This window comes from Gossypium raimondii, chromosome 1, assembly GCF_025698545.1.
Source record: "Gossypium raimondii isolate GPD5lz chromosome 1, ASM2569854v1, whole genome shotgun sequence".
Classification (NCBI taxonomy): domain Eukaryota; kingdom Viridiplantae; phylum Streptophyta; class Magnoliopsida; order Malvales; family Malvaceae; genus Gossypium; species Gossypium raimondii.
In genome coordinates this window covers 19,806,427-19,829,927 of record NC_068565.1, presented here as the reverse complement: position 1 = coordinate 19,829,927, position 23,501 = coordinate 19,806,427, and positions in this window count along the sequence as shown.

Below are 23,501 nucleotides of genomic sequence, written 5' to 3'. Positions count from 1 at the left end.
TTGATACATAATCGATGAAGTAGGTGTTGTTGGCATCAAGTTGTTATTGATTTGACATCAACCTATTCAATAGATACACTGTTTCCTTGTTGATTTCAAGTTAGAAAATAGCTCAAGGGTTTTCCACATGACATTGATATGCAATGATACCTCATCTAACTTGTTAGTATAGATGATGTACACTATAACATTTGTGTTTTCTAGTCTTTTGTTTACTTGCAGTCACTAATGACATTGAAATTGGATATCTATGGTGGTAAGCCAGTTCCATCTCATTTTCTTTTTACCAAATCTGAAAACTCTACATCTTAAAAATTTTGTATTTCTAGATGATTAAATTTTTAGGTTAATTCTAGTTGCCTTATACTTAAAGTGTTGGTTTAAATGCTTGTGGAATTGCCTACAAACATAAGTGAGTTTAACATCCATAATCGTTCACATAAGAGATTGGTTTTAGATTTAGAATATTTGTATCTGAAGAACTTAGAGATTACAATTATGTAATCATGATTAATACTACAAATCTTGTATATTTCAAATATATTGACCTAATAGTTGGTTTAAGTTAGTAGTAATTCAAGAAAAGAAGCAAGCCTCTACCAGAGAAACTTCATTATTTTTTGTTATTTCACCTCAAAAAGAATAAAATTTCAAAATTTAAAGGAGATTACATATGTTTGAAACGATAAATAGCACAACGATTATGTCTTTTTTGGAAATGCATTGTTGTTGATGATTCAACTTCTTTCATTAAATCGAGTGTTTAGATGATGAGTTCGGCAGGAGTGTCTTGATAAAGTGTCAGAATCTAAACCACCTTTTGACTCCATGCTACAAATATCAGTACCTAAGCTCCTCACTTAACCATTTTCTTTTATCCTTACTATTTGATTCCCTACTTTTTTTCATCCTATCAAATGCAAAATTAATCTAAGCATCAAATAAATGCACAGATATAGGTGGTACACCAAGGAAGAGCAAATATAAGCAGTGCTTCGTGCATACATGGATGACAAGGTTTAGGATGAATGCCACCTTTTAGAGGATAAGCCTAAATCAATTTTCCTAAACCTTAAATCCTCGTTCCTGGTGGCATAAAGTAGTTGGGCAAAATCATGATGGGTTCTTTAATATTTTCATTTGTACTACAGATGGTGATTTCTCTAAGCATTAAAAATACATAATTCACGTCCTTAATTCTTACAACATAAACCTTAAACCTTACCTATAAACCCTAACTCATTTTCCTAAATGCATAACCATAAATTATAAAATTTTATAAACATATAACCCTAAATATGAAGGAAATACAATTATGGTGGGAGTAAATCAAATGCTATGATTTATTGTTAGGTGTCTAGGGAAATTGGTTAGAGTGGGTAATGGGTTTCAAGTTTAAGGCCATCAATGGAAGAATGATTCAACCATATTTATAGCAAGAAACACCTAAGAAAATCAATAACCATGGGCAGAAAGTTTCTCTAATTAACTAAACAAAATAAACACTTGTCAGTGTCAAGTTTAAAATAAAAAAGGGTACATGGATAGAGTTTCAAGAATCTATGCAAAGGTTGAAAAAGAAAAAAGGTTTTCTAAACTTGGGTCCTATAGATTTTAAGATCAATGAATTTAAATTAGAGTTAGGATTTTAAAGACCTTTGATATTTCTAAATACTGATACTAAACTCGACATCCTTGAATATTAAAGTAACCGATGTTGTAAGAGATCCCTAACAGTCGACAACTCTAGTTAAGGTTGTTGAAATGGAAATGTATTGAACTTAACATTTGTGGTTATTGAGTTTTTTTCCAAGACCTTAATCAAGTAAACACTTATGGTTGTTGAATTCCTTATTGAAAAATTGTCACCCATAGTTGACTTTTGGTTTCGGTAATTTATAAACACAAGCCGAAATCATTTCTCCTACCTCATTTAGCATTCATATCCAATTCTAAAGCTAAAATCATTTATCTATTCCTTAAAAGTTTAATTTAAGTATTTTTATTTATGGTTTGGGTTTAGGATTTAGAGTTGGAATATTTGCACTGTTTATTTATAGGCACAAGGGAAATATTTTATTATTTCATCTACAATTTGCATATGGTGTTACCAATTGGACATATGTCTGCTTGATAGATTTCTTCGTTATTAACACCAAAACAACATTTCACAATGGAAAATATGCACAATATACATCATCTATTCTGGTTCAACTCGGAGTCACGTTAAGGTTAAGTAATGTTAAAGTTAATTCATCTTTGAATTGGATCTTCATCTAACTGGTGCATCGACAACCGCCATCAAACCCTTTGATTTCACAAGAAAATATATTTCAGTTGCATTTCTAATAATGTAATATAGTATGTAAGATTCTTCTATAGTATTGATGAAAAACGATAATAAAAAACTATTTATTGTTTAGGGGAACTGGTGTATGGCTTTATGATAAAAAAAATTTATCGCGTGTTTCTCTGGGTGTTTTCTTGTCTTTAATTTTTTTTAAAAAGATAAATTGTGATTTTGTAGGAAATATAAATGTGAATTTAATAAAACTATGAGATCTCGCATAAATTTTAACTTTTATTGCTATATTGGAATTTTTATCCATGAATAAAATTTATCTTTGTAATTAATGCATATTTTATACCTCAATAATTTTATAAGACAATTAGTAAGCGTAAACAAAAGTTAAAAAAAGAGTATTACATAAAGTTTATGGGCCTAAACCCTAACAAAAAAAAATATTAAGATCAGTGATGATGATGCGGTGAAAAAGTTTCATAACCCATTGGTTGAAGGTTTCATGTTGGATTTTGTCATGATGGATCCTAGATTGGTGCATCCTCATCCCCTTCATCATCCATTTCACATGGTAGTTGAAAGAAATCAGACTATACAGCTAGCTGGCCCATCAAAATAATCGATGTAATGGATGATGGGTTGAAGTGTGCGCATGCTCATATAATCAAAGAGCTACGTAAACTCTGGATTTGTGATTGACATTTCCATCATTGGAGTTATAAATGATAACAGAAAAGTGTTTTCATAATCGAATCCTTTACCAGCATGCAGAAGCATAGCCAAAGGGGCGGTAAGCACAGGCTTTGGCCCCCATTGTTCAATGGGATAATTGAATTTATAACCCCTCCCTAAAATTAAAAGATTCAATGAAGTATTTTTTATCCTTTGATTAAATGGAAAATTATAATTTTAGTCTTTTTGAAAAATTGATAATTTAATTTAAGCATTTTTAATACAAAACTTTTAGCTTCCCCCCCCCCAAATTTTATAATATTATCTCGACCCCCTAAACAAAATTTTTGGCTTCACCCCTGCCAACATGATACAAGGGCTTACGAATATATCACATGAAAAAGACAAGTAAGGTGAATTGTTGCATAGCTGGCTTCAATTTCAACTGGGGAGGTTGGGACGCTATGGTACAACCTTACTAATGTGTTCATCAACAATTGGATGGTACACGTCATTCCCTAACTACTGGATACTCCTCTTTCAGATAGAACCAACTCTAACCCATGTGTTTAAACTATTTCATATTTGCATCAGATGGTCAGAAGTTACCATCCTAGACAATTTCTACTTATATGCATTACCGACCTTGTTGGTCCCAAAGCCTAATCCATGATGCATGCTTTGTCTTACAAAGTTTATCTTGCCCCTTTAGTTCTATCTTATGAAGCTTATCGATGTTTTATGGGTTGCTTAGAATATCTTATACAAACCCAAATTGTCATTTCACTCGATTAGGGTGCTAACACTTCACAATGTGGAACCAAAAGATAGGAACTCACACCTTTAATAACACATATTGCTCAAAAGTTATCTTAGGTATGATGGATAACACTGCATTGTCCAAGTACAACATCCATGAAATTTGCAATATATGCAAATACAACAACATTCATTAATAAGAATAATGAATTACATTGGACGCAAATACAATATTAACATACCTCATCATTGACTCGTTAATCAATTTCTTGTCACATCCAAGTATGATCCAAGTAACCCTTAAATTTATTCAAATATTCAATATAATAGAGGATTATAAATATTGGTAAGTGAATACATTTTAAGATATTATATACTATTTTTTACCTTTTATTAAGAGGGAACTTTTATGGTTGAGAAGGGATGGCCACTAACCACAACATTTGTATACATGCCTATGTTTGTAGAACCAAGCAACAATTGTTCATTTCATCAATTGACTCTCGAGTTGCCTAAGGAAGCGCCTTGTAGAGGTACGCCACAGTCACTGAACCCCGATCAAATGTACAGGTTTTATCAAAAGACTCTAGTGGAGGAAGATACATACAATAGACCTTGTTGTCGGACTTGTCTGGTAACAACATTCCTCCTGCCATCCAAATGACTCAAGCTTTGGCATATCGATACATTTCATCCATAGTTGCATGTGGTGGAGGAGTTGGTTTGACAAGACTCTCCAACCATGTGCATTTCACTTGATTCTCATCTAATTTGTTTTGCTTCTTAGACAGTTCGACACCCACAACCGATCATACTCATACTTGATTTTTTGTTTCATATTTGTTTTGTTTTATTTGTCAAAATAAGTTTTTCGTCAAATTTAATTGCACAGAACAGTTTTCAATTATATAAATTATTACAATACCTTATTTAATTATATAAAATATTATTCAATTACATAAATTATTACAAGTTTACAACATTCATAATGTTTGGTGTAAATCTAACAACATTTTTTCTCTATTTCAAATCTCATATTATTTTATATAACATGAATTACATAAAAGATTATCGATTATAAAAATTTTATAAACTTTTGTAATGTTTGACTAACATTAGACTACACAAAGCTCATATAATATATTTTTTCTTTATTTTGTTGGTGTCAATTCTAATTAAAGTTGAATGTACAATTAAAAATACACAATTATTCAAATGAACGAATCTTAATATTATATAAAAGAAAATTTGTATATTATTATATAAAAGAAAATTTGTTTATTAGAAATAGCGTTTTATATCATGTATACTTCTATTGTTTATAAATATAAACTTTAGAGAAGTATTGTAAACATTCTCATTGATATTTTTGACATGATGCCTAGAACCATCCATAAATAGGAGAATAATACGTTTTAGCACACTACATTTACAACAATACCAATACCAACCGAACTAAGACTCTATTGACTAATACGTTTTTATCTTTAAAAATCAAATGAGTTCAACCAACTCGATAACTTAAAATATAAAATAAATTTAAATTTCGTGACACTCACTTGCAAATAAAATAAAATATTATATAAGAAATATATAATATTAACATTAGCATGCAACCTGCTCATCTATTTTAAATTTAACATCAAAATCAAATAAACCACCCATTTAAGATTTCTTTTAAGGCTGTGGTTTAAACTATTTTATTCACAAAATTATAAATCATTAAATATAAATAATTTAATACATTTTTTAAATGAATTTTTAATCTTTTCTCTAATAGTCTCTCGGCATTAACTCAATCAAAAATTTTATATTAAATTTTATTGTTAGTCTTTGTATTACAAGTAAGTTATGGATTTAGATTATATACTTCAATTCTGTCGATTATTAACATCATGCTATGTTAGCTTTTTATTTTCACATATTAAGAGATTTAATAGTTGTCATTTACATAAATACCAAGTTTCAAAATTTGAAAAGTATAGGAATTAAAAAGATTAAATTTTGTTATTAGTCACTATATTATCGTAAATTATGGATTTAGTCCATGTACTTTACTTTGGTTATTTTCGGTCTTATATTTTAAAAAATTAAAATTTTAGTTCTAACTAAATAGTAGTTATTAAATTCATCAAGTTATGCTATTTTCAAATTTTGATACGGCAAATATATTGTTGCTTTTGTAATACCATATTAATTTACTATTTCCACATATTATTTACTCAAAAACTAGTTAATAGATTTAACAATTACTATTTTGCAATAAGATTATAATTTTAAAATTCGACAAATAGAATTAAAAGTGATCTAGTTAGAAAACATGAACTAAATCTATAACTTTACTCATAATATAAGACTAATAGCATAATTAATCAAACAAATTTAACTATAATCCTTTAATAAAACTAAAATTTCAAATTTTAAAAAGTGCAAAATTAAAATTAACTAATTTGAATAATACAAAGAATAAAACTGATCAAAACTTTACTAATTGTAAATAAATTAATATCATCCAAACTTTATAAATAAATAGTTTAGTCAATCGTTTGTTCCTTTAAGATTTAGTGTGGGTTTAGATGGGAGGTGCGGTACACTGCAATGCGTTTAATTTATTTTTTGTCTCACGCTACAGTATCTAATCTCACTGTCACCGCTATTTTTACACTAACTGCAGATAAACGTAGAGCCCATCCAAACTCATAATTAGAAAAGTAAAATAATAAATTTATAGATTATGCATTTTAATATTTATAGGTATAGATCATGTAATTAATTTTTAGAAAAAGAAAACGATTTAACTAAGAAAAACAATATATAGGTTGAAATGGGGTAATTTACCAAAAAAAGCCTAATTTTTTTTAAAATTACCAAAATGGGCCCGATATTTTATTATTTACCGGAATGGGCCTTTTTCGGGAAATCGCGTCCACGTCAGCGCGATGTCAGGGGACGTGCCCGGAAATCGCGGACACGTCGGTAGCGCTTTATCGACGTGGCAACAAATCGCGTCCACGAGGGGCGATTTGTTGCCACGTCGACAAAGACTCGACGTGGCCGCGATTTGCCCTCAACGCTGAAACAAAGGCAACAGTCAAAAATTTGACCGTTGCCCCCCCAACGGTAAAAAAAAAACCTATAAATACCCCCACCCTTTTTTTTTCACAAACTAATCCTATCTCAAATTTCCTCTCAATTTCCTTCCAAATTTCTCTCAAATCCATATTTAATCTCAATTTGCTCTCCAGTTCCTCTTAAATTTCTGTTAAATCCCTTTTTTTAAATAATTTTAAAATTTTTTTAAAATTTTTTTAAACCGTAAAAATTTGTACGATTTCAGCAATGGCCGGAGAATTGACTCGTCTTGATAAGCATCACATATCGGTGGAACAAATTAAAATGGTAAGTGTTAAATTTAATTTTTAAATATTATTTAAGAATTTTTTATTTATGCATTTTTAGATAATTATTAATTAATTATTTGTTATAAAAGTCTGTAGATCAGGTATTGGAATGCAATATCCGGAATATGCATGGTCCTCCATCACCGTTGGTAGAGAACTACCTGCGGGAAGCAGGTTTTTGGCACGTGGCGAAGGTAGGCCGGGGATGCAATGTGGACCCAAAACTAATCAGTGCGTTGATCGAGAGGTGGAGACCCGAGACGCATACATTCCATCTTCCATGTGGAGAGTGCACTATCACTCTGGAAGATGTCAGTCTGCAATTGGGATTACCGGTGGACGGGTACCCAGTCACCGGGTCTGCCCAATTTAGAGATTGGGGAGCAGTGTGCTACGAGCTTTTGGGCGCTATTCCGGAGAAAATGGACGGAGGTAAGATCGAGATGGGCTGGTTACGTGACACATTCCCTGAACAAGATGAAGATTCAACCGAAATTGAAAGAATCTGATATGCTCGGGCATACATTCTTCAATTAATTGGAGGTTATCTGATGCCCGACTTGTCTAGGAGCCTCGTACATCTAATATGGCTGCTGAAACTCGTTGATTTTAGAGCAGCTGGTGAACTGAGTTGGGGGTCTGCCGTCTTGGCAACGTTATATCGGGAGATGTGCGGGGCGAAGCAACCGAGGAGAGCAAAAATTGGAGGTTGCCTGTCACTACTGTAGTCATGGGCACGGTTTCGCTTTCCATTTCTACGTCCTCGAGTGGACCACCCATATACATTCCCACTCATAACGAGGTAAATTTTATATTAGATTTTACAATTATTATGTAGATTTTTAAAAATAAAAGTATGCTAAAATTTTATTTAATTAGGTGGAACCATCCGGCAAGTCATGCTCGATTACCTACCTCTCTTGAAGATATATGGCTTCTATTAGACCAACAGTCGGAAGCACATGTAAGTATTAAATAAAATTGATATTTCCGTCATTCGCTAGTCGATTGGTATTTAGTATTTAGTATTTACTATTATGTATATAACTAATATTTCTATCATGTTCATATAGTTTCAATGGACACCATACGAGGATCCGACAATTCAGGCAGTAATTCCGGAAGAGTTCTTACAAAATTCGAACTCTTGGCAGGTGAAAGTCGCGTTGATCAACTACGCGACTGTGGAGATGCACCAGTCAGACAGGGTGTTACGGTAATTTGGATGTAGACAACCGATTCCCGTAGAACCTGAGGTGTTTGACGATCACCACAAAATCGACCTTCGGCAATTAAATACGGATTGACCGAGATTCTGGTCCGAGTTTATCGAAATGTGAAAAGATCGGTATGCTTATATACCGAATAGGGAACCGATCCTTGTTCCGGAGTTAGCCTGCGTACCGGAATACATGCCATGGTTTAGGATCCATGGCAAGTCGTATTTACTATCGCCAGAGGAGAGGCAGCGGCAATTACGTAACCAAAGGGAACGACGTGGCCCTTTAAATCCAAGAAGAAGGGACGACGATGCAGGCCCATCACCTATGCCCAGAAATTTGCCCAGCCCATGCGCCCATAGAATCACCAGGCCCAGCGGGAGCACAAACACAGTCACCCGACCCAGCAGTTCAACCGATGATACCCACGCAACCGCCTTTTCAGATGATGCCAGGTGCGTTTCCTAGCACTTTTATGTATCCTAACCCTTACATGTTTCCTTTTCCGAGTCTTATGGCAGGTTGGAGCCAATGGCCCGGTTCAGCTCCATTTCCTGTTACGCCGAGTGGACCACCGATGTATAGGCTAGCGACGCACGAGGGATCGCAAGAGGGGCCGTCGAGGAGCTCTTCTTTTTACCAATCCCCACCACCGTATGGGTTTCAAACACCGTCGCCATTGGTGATGAAACACCTCCACATTCACAATTCTATCAAGGTGGCTCATCGTCCCAACTCCGACAACCAGATGCCCTACTGGAAGAACCAGAATCCCCGCTGAAAGAACCACAACCACCGCCAGAAGCTAGACAAAAGAGTAATCCAATACAGAAAGTCAACAGTAGCCATGTGGCAATCGAATCCATGCAAACACGACATTGATTTTTGTATTTAAATTTATTTCTACAAATATTTTAAATATTTTGATCTTTTTTGATGTAATAAAATAGAAATTTTTTGAGTTATTACATAAAAACCCTAAACCCTTAACTTATTAAAATTTATAAATTTATAAATTACAATTAACTATATAATTTAATTGACAAACCTTAAACCCTTAACAAAAACCCTAACCCTTAACTTAAAAACCCTAACCCTTAACTTAAAAACCCTAAACCTTAAATTAAAAACCCTAACCCTTAACTTAAAAACCTTAGCCCTTAAATTAAAAACCCTAAACCTTAACTTAATAACCGTAAACCTTAACTTAAAAACCATAAACCATTAACTTAAAAATCCTAACCCTTAACTTAAAAACCCTAACCCTTAAATTAAAAACCCTAAACCTTAAATTAAAAACCCTAACCCTTAACTTAAAAATCCTAACCCTTAAATTAAAAACCGTAAACATTAACCTAAAAACCCTAAACCCTAACTTAAAAACAATAAACCCTTAACTTAAAAATCCTAACCCTTAAATCAAAAACCCTAAACCTTAACTTAATAACCCTAAACCTTAACATAAAAACCACAAAACCTTAACTTAAAAATCTTAACCCTTAACTTAAAAACTCTAACCCTTAAATTAAAAACCCTAAACCTTAAATTAAAAACCCTAACCCTTAACTTAAAAACTCTAACCCTTAAATTAAAAACCCTAAACATTAACCTAAAAACCCTAAACCCTAACTAAAAAATAATAAACCCTTAACTTAAAAACCTTAACCCTTAAATTAAAAACCCTAAACCTTAACTTAATAACCCTAAACCTTAACTTAAAAACCACAAACCCTTAACTTAAAAACCCTAACCCTTAACTTAAAAACCCTAACCCTTAAATTAAAAACCATATACCTTAACTTAAAAACCCTAAACGTTAAATTAAAAACCTTAAACTTTAACTTAAAAACCATAAACCCATAACTTAAAACCCTAACCCTTAACTTAAAAACCCTAACCCTTAAATTAAAAACCCTAAACCTTAACTTAATAACCATAAACCTTAACTTAAAAACCTTAACCCTTAACTTAAAAACCCTAACCCTTAAATTAAAAAACCTAAATCTTAACTTAATAACCCTAAACCTTAACTTAAAAACCATAAACCCTTAACTTAAAAACCCAAACCCTACACTTCAAAACCCTAACCCTTAAATTAAAAACCCTAAACCTTAACTTAATAACCCTAGACCTTAAATTAAAAACCCTAAACCTTAAATTAAAAACCCTAACCCTTAACTTAAAAACCATAACCCATAACTTAAAAACCTTAAACCTTAAATTAAAAACCCTAACCCTTAACTTAAAAACCCTAACCCTTAACTTAATAACCCTAACCTTAAATTAAAAACCCTAAACCTTAACTTAATAACCCTAAACCTTAAATTAAAACTCTAAACCTTAACTTAAAAACCGTAACCCTTAACTTAAAAACCCTAAACCTTAACTTAATAACCCTAAACCTTAACTTAAAAACCATAAACAATTAACTAAAAAACCCTAACCCTTAAATTAAAAACCCTAAACCTTAACTTAATAACCCTAACCCTTAACTTAAAAACCCTAAACCTTAACTTAAAAATCATAAACCCTTAACTTAAAAACCCTAACCCTTAACTTAAAAACCCTAAACCTTAACTTAATAACCCTAACCTTCAAATTAAAAACCCTAACCCTTAACTTAAAAACCTTAAACTTTAACTTACAAATCATAAACCCATAACTTAAAAACGCTAACCCTTAACTTAAAAACCCTAACCCTTAAATTAAAAACCCTAAACCTTAACTTAATAACCCTAAACCTTAACATAAAAACCATAAACCATTATCTTAAAAACCTTAAAACCCTAAACCCTAAACCCTTAAATTAAAACCCTAAATCTTAACTTAATAACCCTAAACCTTAACTTAAAAATCGTAAACCCTTAACTTAAAAACCCTAACCCTTAACTTAAAAACCCTAAACCTTAACTTAATAACCCTAAACTTTAAATTAAAAACCCTAACCATTAACTTAAAAACCTTAAACTTTAACTCAAAAACCATAAACCCATAACATAAAAACCCTAACCCTTAACTTAAAAACCCTAACCCTTAAATTAAAAACCCTAAACCTTAACTTAATAACCCTGAACCTTAACTTCAAAATCTTAACCCTTAACTTAAAAACCCTACCCTTTAAATTAAAAACCCTAAATCTTAACTTAATAACCCTAAACCTTAACTTAAAAACCATAAACCCTTAACTTAAAAACCCAAACCCTACACTTAAAAACCCTAACCCATAAATTAAAAACCTTAAACCTTAATTCAATAACCCTAGACCTTAAATTAAAAACCCTAACCCTTAAATTAAAAACCCTAACCCTTAACTTAAAAACCCTAACCCTTAAATTAAAAACCCTAAACCTTAACTTAATAACCGTAAACCTTAACTTAAAAACCATAAACCATTAGCTTAAAAATCCTAACCCTTAACTTAATAACCCTAACCCTTAAATTAAAAACCCTAAACCTTAAATTAAAAACCCTAAACCTTAACTTAAAAACCTTAACCCTTAAATTAAAAACCCTAAACCTTAACTTAATAACCCTAAACCTTAACTTAAAAACCATAAACCATTAACTTAAAAAACCCTAACCCTTAAATTAAAAACCCTAAACCTTAACTTAATAACCATAAACTGAACTTAAAAATCATAAACCCTTAACTTAAAAACCCTAACCCTACACTTAAAAATCCTAACCCTTAAATTAAAAACCCTAAACCTTAACTTAATAACCCTAAACCTTAACTTAAAAACCATAAACCCTTAACTTAAAAACCCTAACACTTAACTTAAAAACCCTAACCCTTAACTTAAAAACCCTAAACATTAACTTAAAAACCCTAACCCTTAACTTAAAAAACCTAACCCTTAACTTAATAACCCTAAACTTTAACTTAAAAACCATAAACCCATAACTTAAAAACACTAACACTTAACTTAAAAACCCTAACCCTTAACTTAAAAACACTAAACCTTAACTTAATAACCCTAAACCTTAACTTAATAACCCTAACCCTTAAATTAAAACACTAAACTTTAACTTAATAACCCTAAATCTTAACTTAGAAACCATAAACCCTTAACTTAAAAACCCTAACCCTTAACTTAAAACCCTAACCCTTAAATTAAAACCCTAAACCTTAACTTAATAACCCTAACCCTTAACTTAAAACCTCAAAACCTTAACTTAAAAATCATAAACCCTTAACTTAAAAAACCTAACCCTTAACTTAAAAACCCTAAACCTTAACTTAATAACCCTAACCATTAAATTAAAAACCCTAACCCTTAACTTAAAAACCTTAAACTTTAACTTAAAAATCATAAACCCATAACTTAAAAACCCTAACCCTTAACATAAAAACCCTAACCCTTAAATTAAAAACCCTAAACCTTAACTTAATAACCCTAAACCTTAACTTAAAAACCGTAAACCATTAACTTAAAAACCCTAAACCATAAACCCTAAACCCTAAACCCTTAAATTAAAACCTTAAATCTTAACTTAATAACCCTAAACCTTAACTTAAAAATTATAAACCCTTAACTTAAAACCCCTAACCCTTAACTTAAAAACCCTAAACCTTAACTTAATAACCCTAAACTTTAAATTAAAACCCTAACCCTTAACTTAAAACCTTAAACTTTAACTTAAAACCATAAACCCATAACTTAAAAACCCTAACCCTTAACTTAAAACCCTAACCCTTAAATTAAAACCATAAACCTTAACTTAATAACCTCAACCTTAACTTAAAAACCTTAACCCTTAACTTAAAAACCCTACCCTTAAATTAAAAACCCTAAATCTTAACTTAATAACCCTAAACCTTAACTTAAAACCATAAACCCTTAACTTAAAAACCCAAACCCTACACTTAAAAACCCTAACCCTTAAATTAAAACCCTAAACCTTAACTTAATAACCCTAGACCTTAAATTAAAAACCCTAAACCATAAATTAAAACCCTAACCCTTAACTTAAAACCATAACCCTTAAATTAAAAACCCTAAACCTTAACTTAAAAACCGTAAACCTTAACTTAAAACCATAAACCCATAACTTAAAAATACTAACCCTTAACTTAAAACCCTAAACCTTAAATTAAAACCCTAACCCTTAACTTAAAAATCCTAACCCTTAAATTAAAAACCCTAAACCTTAACTTAATAACCGTAAACCTTAACTTAAAAACCATAAACCATTAACTTAAAAACCCTAACGCTTAACTTAAAAACCCTAACCCTTAAACTAAAAACCCTAAACCTTAAATTAAAAACCCTAACCCTTAACTTAAATATCCAAACCCTTAAATTAAAAACCCTAAACATTAACCTAAAACCCTAAACTCTAACTGAAAAACAATAAACCCTTAACTTAAAAATCCTAACCCTTAAATCAAAAACCCTAAACCTTAACTTAATAACCGTAAACCTTAACTTAAAAACCATAAACCATTAGCTTAAAAATCCTAACCCTTAACTTAAAAACCCTAACCCTTAACTTAAAAACCCTAAACCTTAAATTAAAAACCCTAACCCTTAAATTAAAAACCCTAACCCTTAAATTAAAAACCCTAAGCCTTAACTTAATAACCCTAAACCTTAACTTAAAAACCATAAACCATTAACTTAAAAACCCTAACCCTTAAATTAAAAACCCTAAATCTTAACTTAATAACCCTAAACCTTAACTTAAAAACCATAAACCCTTAACTTAATAACCCTAACACTTAACTTAAAAACCCTAACCCTTAACTTAAAAACCCTAAACATTAACTTAAAAACCCTAACCCTTAACTTAAAAACCCTAACCTTTAACTTAATAACCCTAAACTTTAACTTAAAAACCATAAACCCATAACTTAAAAACACTAACACTTAACTTAAAAACCCTAACCCTTAACTTAAAAACACTAAACCTTAACTTAATAACCCTAAACCTTAACTTAATAACCCTAACCCTTAAATTAAAAACTCTAAACTTTAACTTAATAACCCTAAACCTTAACTTAGAAACCCTAAACCTTAACTTAATAACCCTAATCCTTAACTTAAAAATCCTAAACCTTAACTTAATAACCGTAAACCTTAACTTAAAACCATAAACCATTAGCTTAAAAATCCTAACCCTTAACTTAATAACCCTAACCCTTAAATTAAAAACCCTAAACCTTAAATTAAAAACCCTAAACCTTAACTTAAAAACCTTAACCCTTAAATTAAAAACCCTAAACCTTAACTTAATAACCCTAAACCTTAACTTAAAACCATAAACCATTAACTTAAAAACCCTAACCCTTAAATTAAAAACCCTAAACCTTAACTTAATAACCATAAACCGAACTTAAAAATCATAAACCCTTAACTTAAAAACCCTAACCCTACACTTAAAAATCCTAACCCTTAAATTAAAAACCCTAAACCTTAACTTAATAACCCTAAACCTTAACTTAAAACCATAAACCCTTAACTTAAAAACCCTAACACTTAACTTAAAACCCTAACCCTTAACTTAAAACCCTAAACATTAACTTAAAACCCTAACCCTTAACTTAAAAAACCTAACCCTTAACTTAATAACCCTAAACTTTAACTTAAAAACCATAAACCCATAACTTAAAAACACTAACACTTAACTTAAAAACCCTAACCCTTAACTTAAAAACACTAAACCTTAACTTAATAACCCTAAACCTTAACTTAATAACCCTAACCCTTAAATTAAAAACACTAAACTTTAACTTAATAACCCTAAATCTTAACTTAGAAACCATAAACCCTTAACTTAAAAACCCTAACCCTTAACTTAAAAACCCTAACCCTTAAATTAAAAACCCTAAACCTTAACTTAATAACCCTAACCCTTAACTTAAAACCTCAAAACCTTAACTTAAAAATCATAAACCCTTAACTTAAAAAACCTAACCCTTAACTTAAAAACCCTAAACCTTAACTTAATAACCCTAACCATTAAATTAAAAACCCTAACCCTTAACTTAAAAACCTTAAACTTTAACTTAAAAATCATAAACCCATAACTTAAAAACCCTAACCCTTAACATAAAAACCCTAACCCTTAAATTAAAAATCCTAAACCTTAACTTAATAACCCTAAACCTTAACTTAAAAACCGTAAACCATTAACTTAAAAACCCTAAACCATAAACCCTAAACCCTAAACCCTTAAATTAAAACCTTAAATCTTAACTTAATAACCCTAAACCTTAACTTAAAAATCATAAACCCTTAACTTAAAACCCCTAACCCTTAACTTAAAAACCCTAAACCTTAACTTAATAACCCTAAACTTTAAATTAAAACCCTAACCCTTAACTTAAAAACCTTAAACTTTAACTTAAAAACCATAAACCCATAACTTAAAAACCCTAACCCTTAACTTAAAAACCCTAACCCTTAAATTAAAAACCATAAACCTTAACTTAATAACCCTGAACCTTAACTTAAAAACCTTAACCCTTAACTTAAAAACCCTACCCCTTAAATTAAAAACCCTAAATCTTAACTTAATAACCCTAAACCTTAACTTAAAAACCATAAACCCTTAACTTAAAAACCCAAACCCTACACTTAAAAACCCTAACCCTTAAATTAAAAACCCTAAACCTTAACTTAATAACCCTAGACCTTAAATTAAAAACCCTAAACCATAAATTAAAAACCCTAACCCTTAACTTAAAAACCATAACCCTTAAATTAAAAACCCTAAACCTTAACTTAAAAACCGTAAACCTTAACTTAAAAACCATAAACCCATAACTTAAAAATACTAACCCTTAACTTAAAACCCTAAACCTTAAATTAAAAACCCTAACCCTTAACTTAAAAATCCTAACCCTTAAATTAAAAACCCTAAACCTTAACTTAATAACCGTAAACCTTAACTTAAAAACCATAAACCATTAACTTAAAAACCCTAACGCTTAACTTAAAAACCCTAACCCTTAAACTAAAAACCCTAAACCTTAAATTAAAAACCCTAACCCTTAACTTAAATATCCAAACCCTTAAATTAAAAACCCTAAACATTAACCTAAAACCCTAAACTCTAACTGAAAAACAATAAACCCTTAACTTAAAAATCCTAACCCTTAAATCAAAAACCCTAAACCTTAACTTAATAACCGTAAACCTTAACTTAAAAACCATAAACCATTAGCTTAAAAATCCTAACCCTTAACTTAAAAACCCTAACCCTTAACTTAAAAACCCTAAACCTTAAATTAAAAACCCTAACCCTTAAATTAAAAACCCTAACCCTTAAATTAAAAACCCTAAGCCTTAACTTAATAACCCTAAACCTTAACTTAAAAACCATAAACCATTAACTTAAAAACCCTAACCCTTAAATTAAAAACCCTAAATCTTAACTTAATAACCCTAAACCTTAACTTAAAAACCATAAACCCTTAACTTAATAACCCTAACACTTAACTTAAAAACCCTAACCCTTAACTTAAAAACCCTAAACATTAACTTAAAAACCCTAACCCTTAACTTAAAAACCCTAACCTTTAACTTAATAACCCTAAACTTTAACTTAAAAACCATAAACCCATAACTTAAAAACACTAACACTTAACTTAAAACCCTAACCCTTAACTTAAAACACTAAACCTTAACTTAATAACCCTAAACCTTAACTTAATAACCCTAACCCTTAAATTAAAAACTCTAAACTTTAACTTAATAACCCTAAACCTTAACTTAGAAACCCTAAACCTTAACTTAATAACCCTAATCCTTAACTTAAAAATCCTAAACCTTAACTTAAAAATCATAAACCCTTAACTTAAAAACCCTAACCCTTAACTTAAAAACCCTAAACCTTAACTTAATAACCCTAAACTTTAAATTAAAAACCCTAACCCTTAACTTAAAAACCTTAAACTTTAACTTAAAAATCATAAACCCATAACTTAAAACCCTAACCCTTAACTTAAAAACCCTAACCCTTAAATTAAAAACCTTAACCCTTAACTTAAAAACCCTACCCCTTAAATTAAAAACCCTAAATCTTAACTTAATAACCCTAAACCTTAACTTAAAAACCATAAACCCTTAACTTAAAAACCCAAACCCTACACTTAAAAACCCTAACCCTTAAATTAAAAACCCTAAACCTTAACTTAATAACCCTAGACCTTAAATTAAAAACCCTAAGCCTTAAATTAAAAACCCTAACCCTTAACTTAAAAACCCTAACCCTTAAATTAAAAACCCTAAACCTTAACTTAATAACCATAAACCTTAACTTAAAAACCATAAACCATTAGCTTAAAAATCCTAACCCTTAACTTAAAAACCCTAACCCTTAACTTAAAAACCCTAAACCTTAAATTAAAACCCCTAACCCTTAACTTAAAAACCCTAACCCTTAAATTAAAAACCCTAAACCTTAACTTAATAACCCTAAACCTTAACTTAAAAACCATAAACCATTAACTTAAAAACCCTAACCCTTAAATTAAAAACCCTAAACCTTAACTTAATAACCCTAAACCTTAACTTAAAAACCATAAACCCTTAACTTAAAAACCCTAACACTTAACTTAAAAACCCTAACCCTTAACTTAAAAACCCTAAACATTAACTTAAAAACCCTAACCCTTAACTTAAAAACCCTAACCCTTAACTTAATAACCCTAAACTTTAACTTAAAAACCATAAACCCATAACTTAAAAACACTAACACTTAACTTAAAAACCCTAACCCTTAACTTAAAAACACTAAACCTTAACTTAATAAGCCTAAACCTTAACTTAATAACCCTAACCCTTAAATTAAAAACTCTAAACTTTAACTTAATAACCCTAAACCTTAACTTAGAAACCCTAAACCTTAACTTAATAACCCTAACCCTTTAACTTAAAAACCCTAAACCTTAACTTAAAAATCATAAACCCTTAATTTAAAAACCCTAACCCTTAACTTAAAAACCCTAAACCTTAACTTAATAACCCTAAACTTTAAATTAAAAACCCTAACCCTTAACTTAAAAACCTTAAACTTTAACTTAAAAATCATAAACCCATAACTTAAAAACCCTAACCCTTAACTTAAAAACCTTAACCCTTAAATTAAAAACCCTAAACCTTAACTTAATAACCCTAAACCTTAACTTAAAAACCTTAACCCTTAACTTAAAAACCCTACCCCTTAAATTAAAACCCTAAATTTTAACTTAATAACCCTAAACCTTAACTTAAAAACCATAAACCCTTAACTTAAAAACCCAAACCCTACACTTAAAAACCTTAACCCCTAAATTAAAAACCCTAAACCTTAACTTAATAACCCTAGACCTTAAATTTAAAACCCTAAACCCTAACTTAAAAACCCTAACCCTTCACTTAAAAACCCTAACTCTTAACTTAAAAACCCTAAACCTTAAATTAAAAACCCTAACCCTTAACTTAAAAACCCTAACCCTTAAATTAAAAACCCTCAACCTTAACTTAATAACCGTAAACCTTAACTTAAAAACCATAAACCATTAGCTTAAAAATCCTAACCCTTAACTTAAAAACCCTAAACCTTAAATTAAAAACCCTAACCCTTAACTTAAAAACCCTAACCCTTAAATTAAAAACACTAAACCTTAACTTAATAACCCTAAAGCTTAACTTAAAAACCATAAACCATTAACTTAAAAACCCTAACCCTTAAATTAAAAACCCTAAACCTTAACTTAATAACCATAAACCTTAACTTAAAAATCATAAACCCTTAACTTAAAAACCCTAACCCTACACTTAAAAATCCTAACCCTTAAATTAAAAAGCCTAAACCTTAACTTAATAACCCTAAACCTTAACTTAAAAACCATAAACCCTTAACTTAAAAACCCTAACACTTAACTTAAAAACCCTAACCCTTAACTTAAAAACCCTAAACCTTAACTTAATAACCCTAAACTTTAAATTAAAAACCCTAACCCTTAACTTAAAACCCTAAACTTTAACTTAAAAACCATAAACCCATAACTTAAAAACCCTAACCTTAACTAAAAAACCCTAACCCTTAACTTAAAAACACTAAACCTTAACTTAATAACCCTAAACCTTAACTTAATAACCCTAACCCTTAAATTAAAAACCCTAAACTTTAACTTAATAACCCTAAACCTTAAGTTAATAACCCTAAACCTTAACTTAAAAACCATAAACCCTTAACTTAAAAACCTTAACCCTTAACTTAAAAACCCTAACCCTTAAAGTAAAAACTCTAAACCTTAACTTAATAACCCTAAAACTTTAACTTAAAAATCCTAAACCCTTAACTTAAAAACCTTAAGGTTTTTACTAACCATTGATGCAATTATTACATGCACATAATGTTAGATTTGGAAAAATGTTTTGACTGGTACTAACAATTAATAATTTGATATAATTTGATAATTTTACTAACCATTAATACAATTTATCAATTAATAATTTTACACATATATTTTTTTTACAATTACATTCAACTATTGCAATTAGGGCATGATCGACTTGTATAGCCTAGATTCCTACACCATCCGCACAACTTCTGTTGACTGGATGTTTCTCAAATATCCATATCGTTGCGTATTCTAGTCGAGCAAGGTCGACCCTTTGGTTTGCGACGCAATTCTCTATCCGGTAACAGCTTAAAAGGAGCAAGAGATACGGGCGGCCACTTACGTTCATCTTGGACCGGTGGGAAAACGTGTCTCTAGACGTTATACATGTTTTCTAATTTGTACACTTCGCCCGCATAACTCATCAGATCCAGACGAAGATTCTGACAACCTGCAATAACATGAGAGCATGGATAACGAAGTGCATCAAATATCCCACAGTCGCAAGTCCTATTTCGCAAGTGTACACGATATTGCCCGCCAACAACACCTTAGTGCGGTCTGTCAAACTCTGTCACGTGAAACCATAAGTTGTCTCGATCGTGACACACTGTGTGCATGGTGTTTGCTCGCGCCTTGGCCTTGTTAATTTCTTGAACTACCTTACTGCATCATACATGGCCTCCCTGCATCTAGTCTGCATAACTTGCTGCTCGCTTTGGAAATAGCACCGCCAAACGAAAATAAGTCTCTCGCACAACCGATGTCATCGGTAGATGTCACGTTCCTTTAAAAACAGAATTTATGCATTCAGCCAGGTTTAACGTCATATGGCCATATCGTAGGCCGCCATCGTATGCTTGTGCCCACTGTTCGAAACGTATGTTACAAAGGTAGTCCGCCCCTTATCCGTTAATTGAACGTAAAACTGTCAACATCTCGTGAAAACGGTCTTTATTTATTTCATACCCTGCCAATATAAGTTCATAGCGAATATTACATACCACTTCTACCAATAAAACTAATTCATATTGCCAAACGAAATAACACAGATATGGGCTAAATACCTATATTGGTCACTTGTCGTCGTTCACTCTTAGATGGATATTGCCTGTAGTAGTTGGAAGTAACGTGTCTTAGGCAATATCGATGGTGTGTGCGCTGCCATAAGCTTCCCTGTCGATCAAATGCAGCTAGTATATCGGCGCCCCGATCTGAAATAACACAGATATCAGGTTGAGGGCACACATGCCTCCTTAACCTAGAGAGAAAGAAATCTCAATCATTAGACGACTCCCCCGGTGTTATTGCAAATGCAATTGGAAGAATTCTCCCACCACCATCCTGTGCCACTGCAAGCAATAGCTGATGAGTATATCAACCAAATATAAAGGTACCGTCAATTTGTACCAATGGCTTGCAGTATGGAAATGCGTCTCGGCATTACTTAAAGGTCCAAAACAGGCGTTTGAACACTCGGCATCCACATAGCAATCAGCCGTTGTAGTACGCATGTCCCGTTTCAAGGTCTGTGATGGCACTTGGGACGTATCTCTCTAGCACTTGACACCACTGCCATATTTCATTATATGAGGCGTCCCACCCACTATGCATCTTCTCCAACGCCTTTTGCTTAGCTATCCAAGCCTTGCGGTAAGAGGGCGTGTACCCCATTTGGCTACGAATATTGGCAATTAACACCGGCACTGAAGTCTTGGGATCTACTTTTACCGTGGGCAGTATCAAGCAACATTACATAATAAAAGTATTATTCAGATACCGTCAATACTGTACCTGCAGCACATGTATGTGGACCTTTGTACTTTTTAATCTCCCACAACCCTGTCATTTTCCTTAACGAGGCGTAGATTTTCCATGAACATGTGCCGTCTTGCACCTCACACTTCGTCTCAAACTTATCAGATTTGGATTTAACGATGTGGTAGTTAACGTCGTTTTTGATGCTATGTTGTTTCAAAGCACCAATAAAACTATCCTTGTTGGTAAACTGATTACCAACTTCAAATTCACCTGAATCTAGCCCTGAACTTGTACGATCACGCAACTGGTGTGGTAGATCTGGAAACTCTAACGCATCATTTACAAATAGATCGACATTATGCATGTGGGCTAGAGGTGAGTATGCTCTGAATTGTAGATTTTCTTCTTCATCCGAACTCCTTTCAGCATCTTCATGTTCTGTTGGAATAGGCTCCGGTTCAAAAAATAAGCCAATTTCTACACCATCGGGCCCGGGCTCTCGAGGTGGATCCACATCGGAGTCATCTTCTAACCCACAATCATCTCAGAGCGCGACGAGGTCCCTTAGGTTGACGTCGTAGGGAGTACATCATCCCTTCTTCTGGGTATTTCATAACGTCCCCAATTGGATGTAGATTGCCAACCACTGATGTCATTCCCCAGTATTTATTTCTAGCATCAAACATCGAGCCACCGATGTACATGTCCCATCCACCGACAGAGTGTCTTGCGGGGGATGTGCATTCAACACCGCTACCAAACATGGGTTGTTCCGTATTTTGTAACCCGCTAACCGAATGTCGGCCAGAGGTCGTGTATACATCTCGAACACCGGTCGCAAGTACATCATTTGGCGATGTAAATTGTACATATAACTTAATATAAGGTGCTCCACTAGCAAGATGAGTCTGCACCATTTCCTCCAAGCTACGAGCACCTTTTATGTCGAACGAGTCATATGTCACCGGATCAATAGAAGAACAGAATCGATATGTAATAGACAGAACTTTCATTGGCGCCGTTTCGAAAATTTTACGCCTAATTCTTTTACGAAGTTCTGTCAAATTTATGTTCTGGTTAAAAACAAGTCGCACCGTATTCTCCGACAAAAAAACAACACCATTCTCGGTGTGGCAAACCTCACCATCGTAGTAAATAACAGCACTAATACGTTCACTCATATTTGAAACTCTAACCTTCTTAGCCTCTCTAAATTATTTCATTGTGACTTATGCATTCGAGAACATTTTCGCCTAATTTATAGCCTCACCAAACATGCTATCAGAGCAAAAGTGCGCCCACGAGTAGCGATTTCATAAATTCTTCTCAAATAGCATCCTGCTAGAAGCGATTTTATACTATTTGCTCAGAAACGTCAAGTCGAAATTATTTCTTCCAGGACCTACTGTAGCAAAAGAGCGTCCACGAGGGCACGACTTCACAAATTCTTCTCAAATAGCATCCTGCTAGAAGCGATTTTATACTATTTGCTCAGAAACGTCAAGTCAAAATTATTTTTTCAGGACCTACTGTAGCAAAAGTGCATACATGTGGGCGCGACTTATTTGTTTACTTTTTTCTCCAAAACCCTAAAAACCCTAAAAACCCTAAACCCTAAAATCCAAAAACCTAACGTAGGAAAAACGGGCAAATCGTGTCCCCGTAACGCGCTACGTCAAGAAATCGCGGCCACGTCAGCGCGCTTTGCTGACGTGGCAACAAATCGCGTCCACGAGGGGGTGATTTGTTGCCACGTCAGCAAAGCACGCTGATGTAGCCGCGATTTCCTGGCACGTCCCCTGACATCGCGGTGACGTGGAAGCGATTTACCGGAAAATGGCCTATTCCGGTAAATAATAAAATATCGGGCTCATTTTAGTAAATTTATAAAAATTAAGCTTTTATTGGTAAATTGGTCAAACAAATTAGATTTAAGGTTTAGATTGATGGTCGAATAAATCAGTTGAATTATTTTTTAATATTTTTATTTTAATAATTTATTGAATTGAATGGAATGATCGGTTCTGTCACCCGTAAAAACAAGGTTAGAT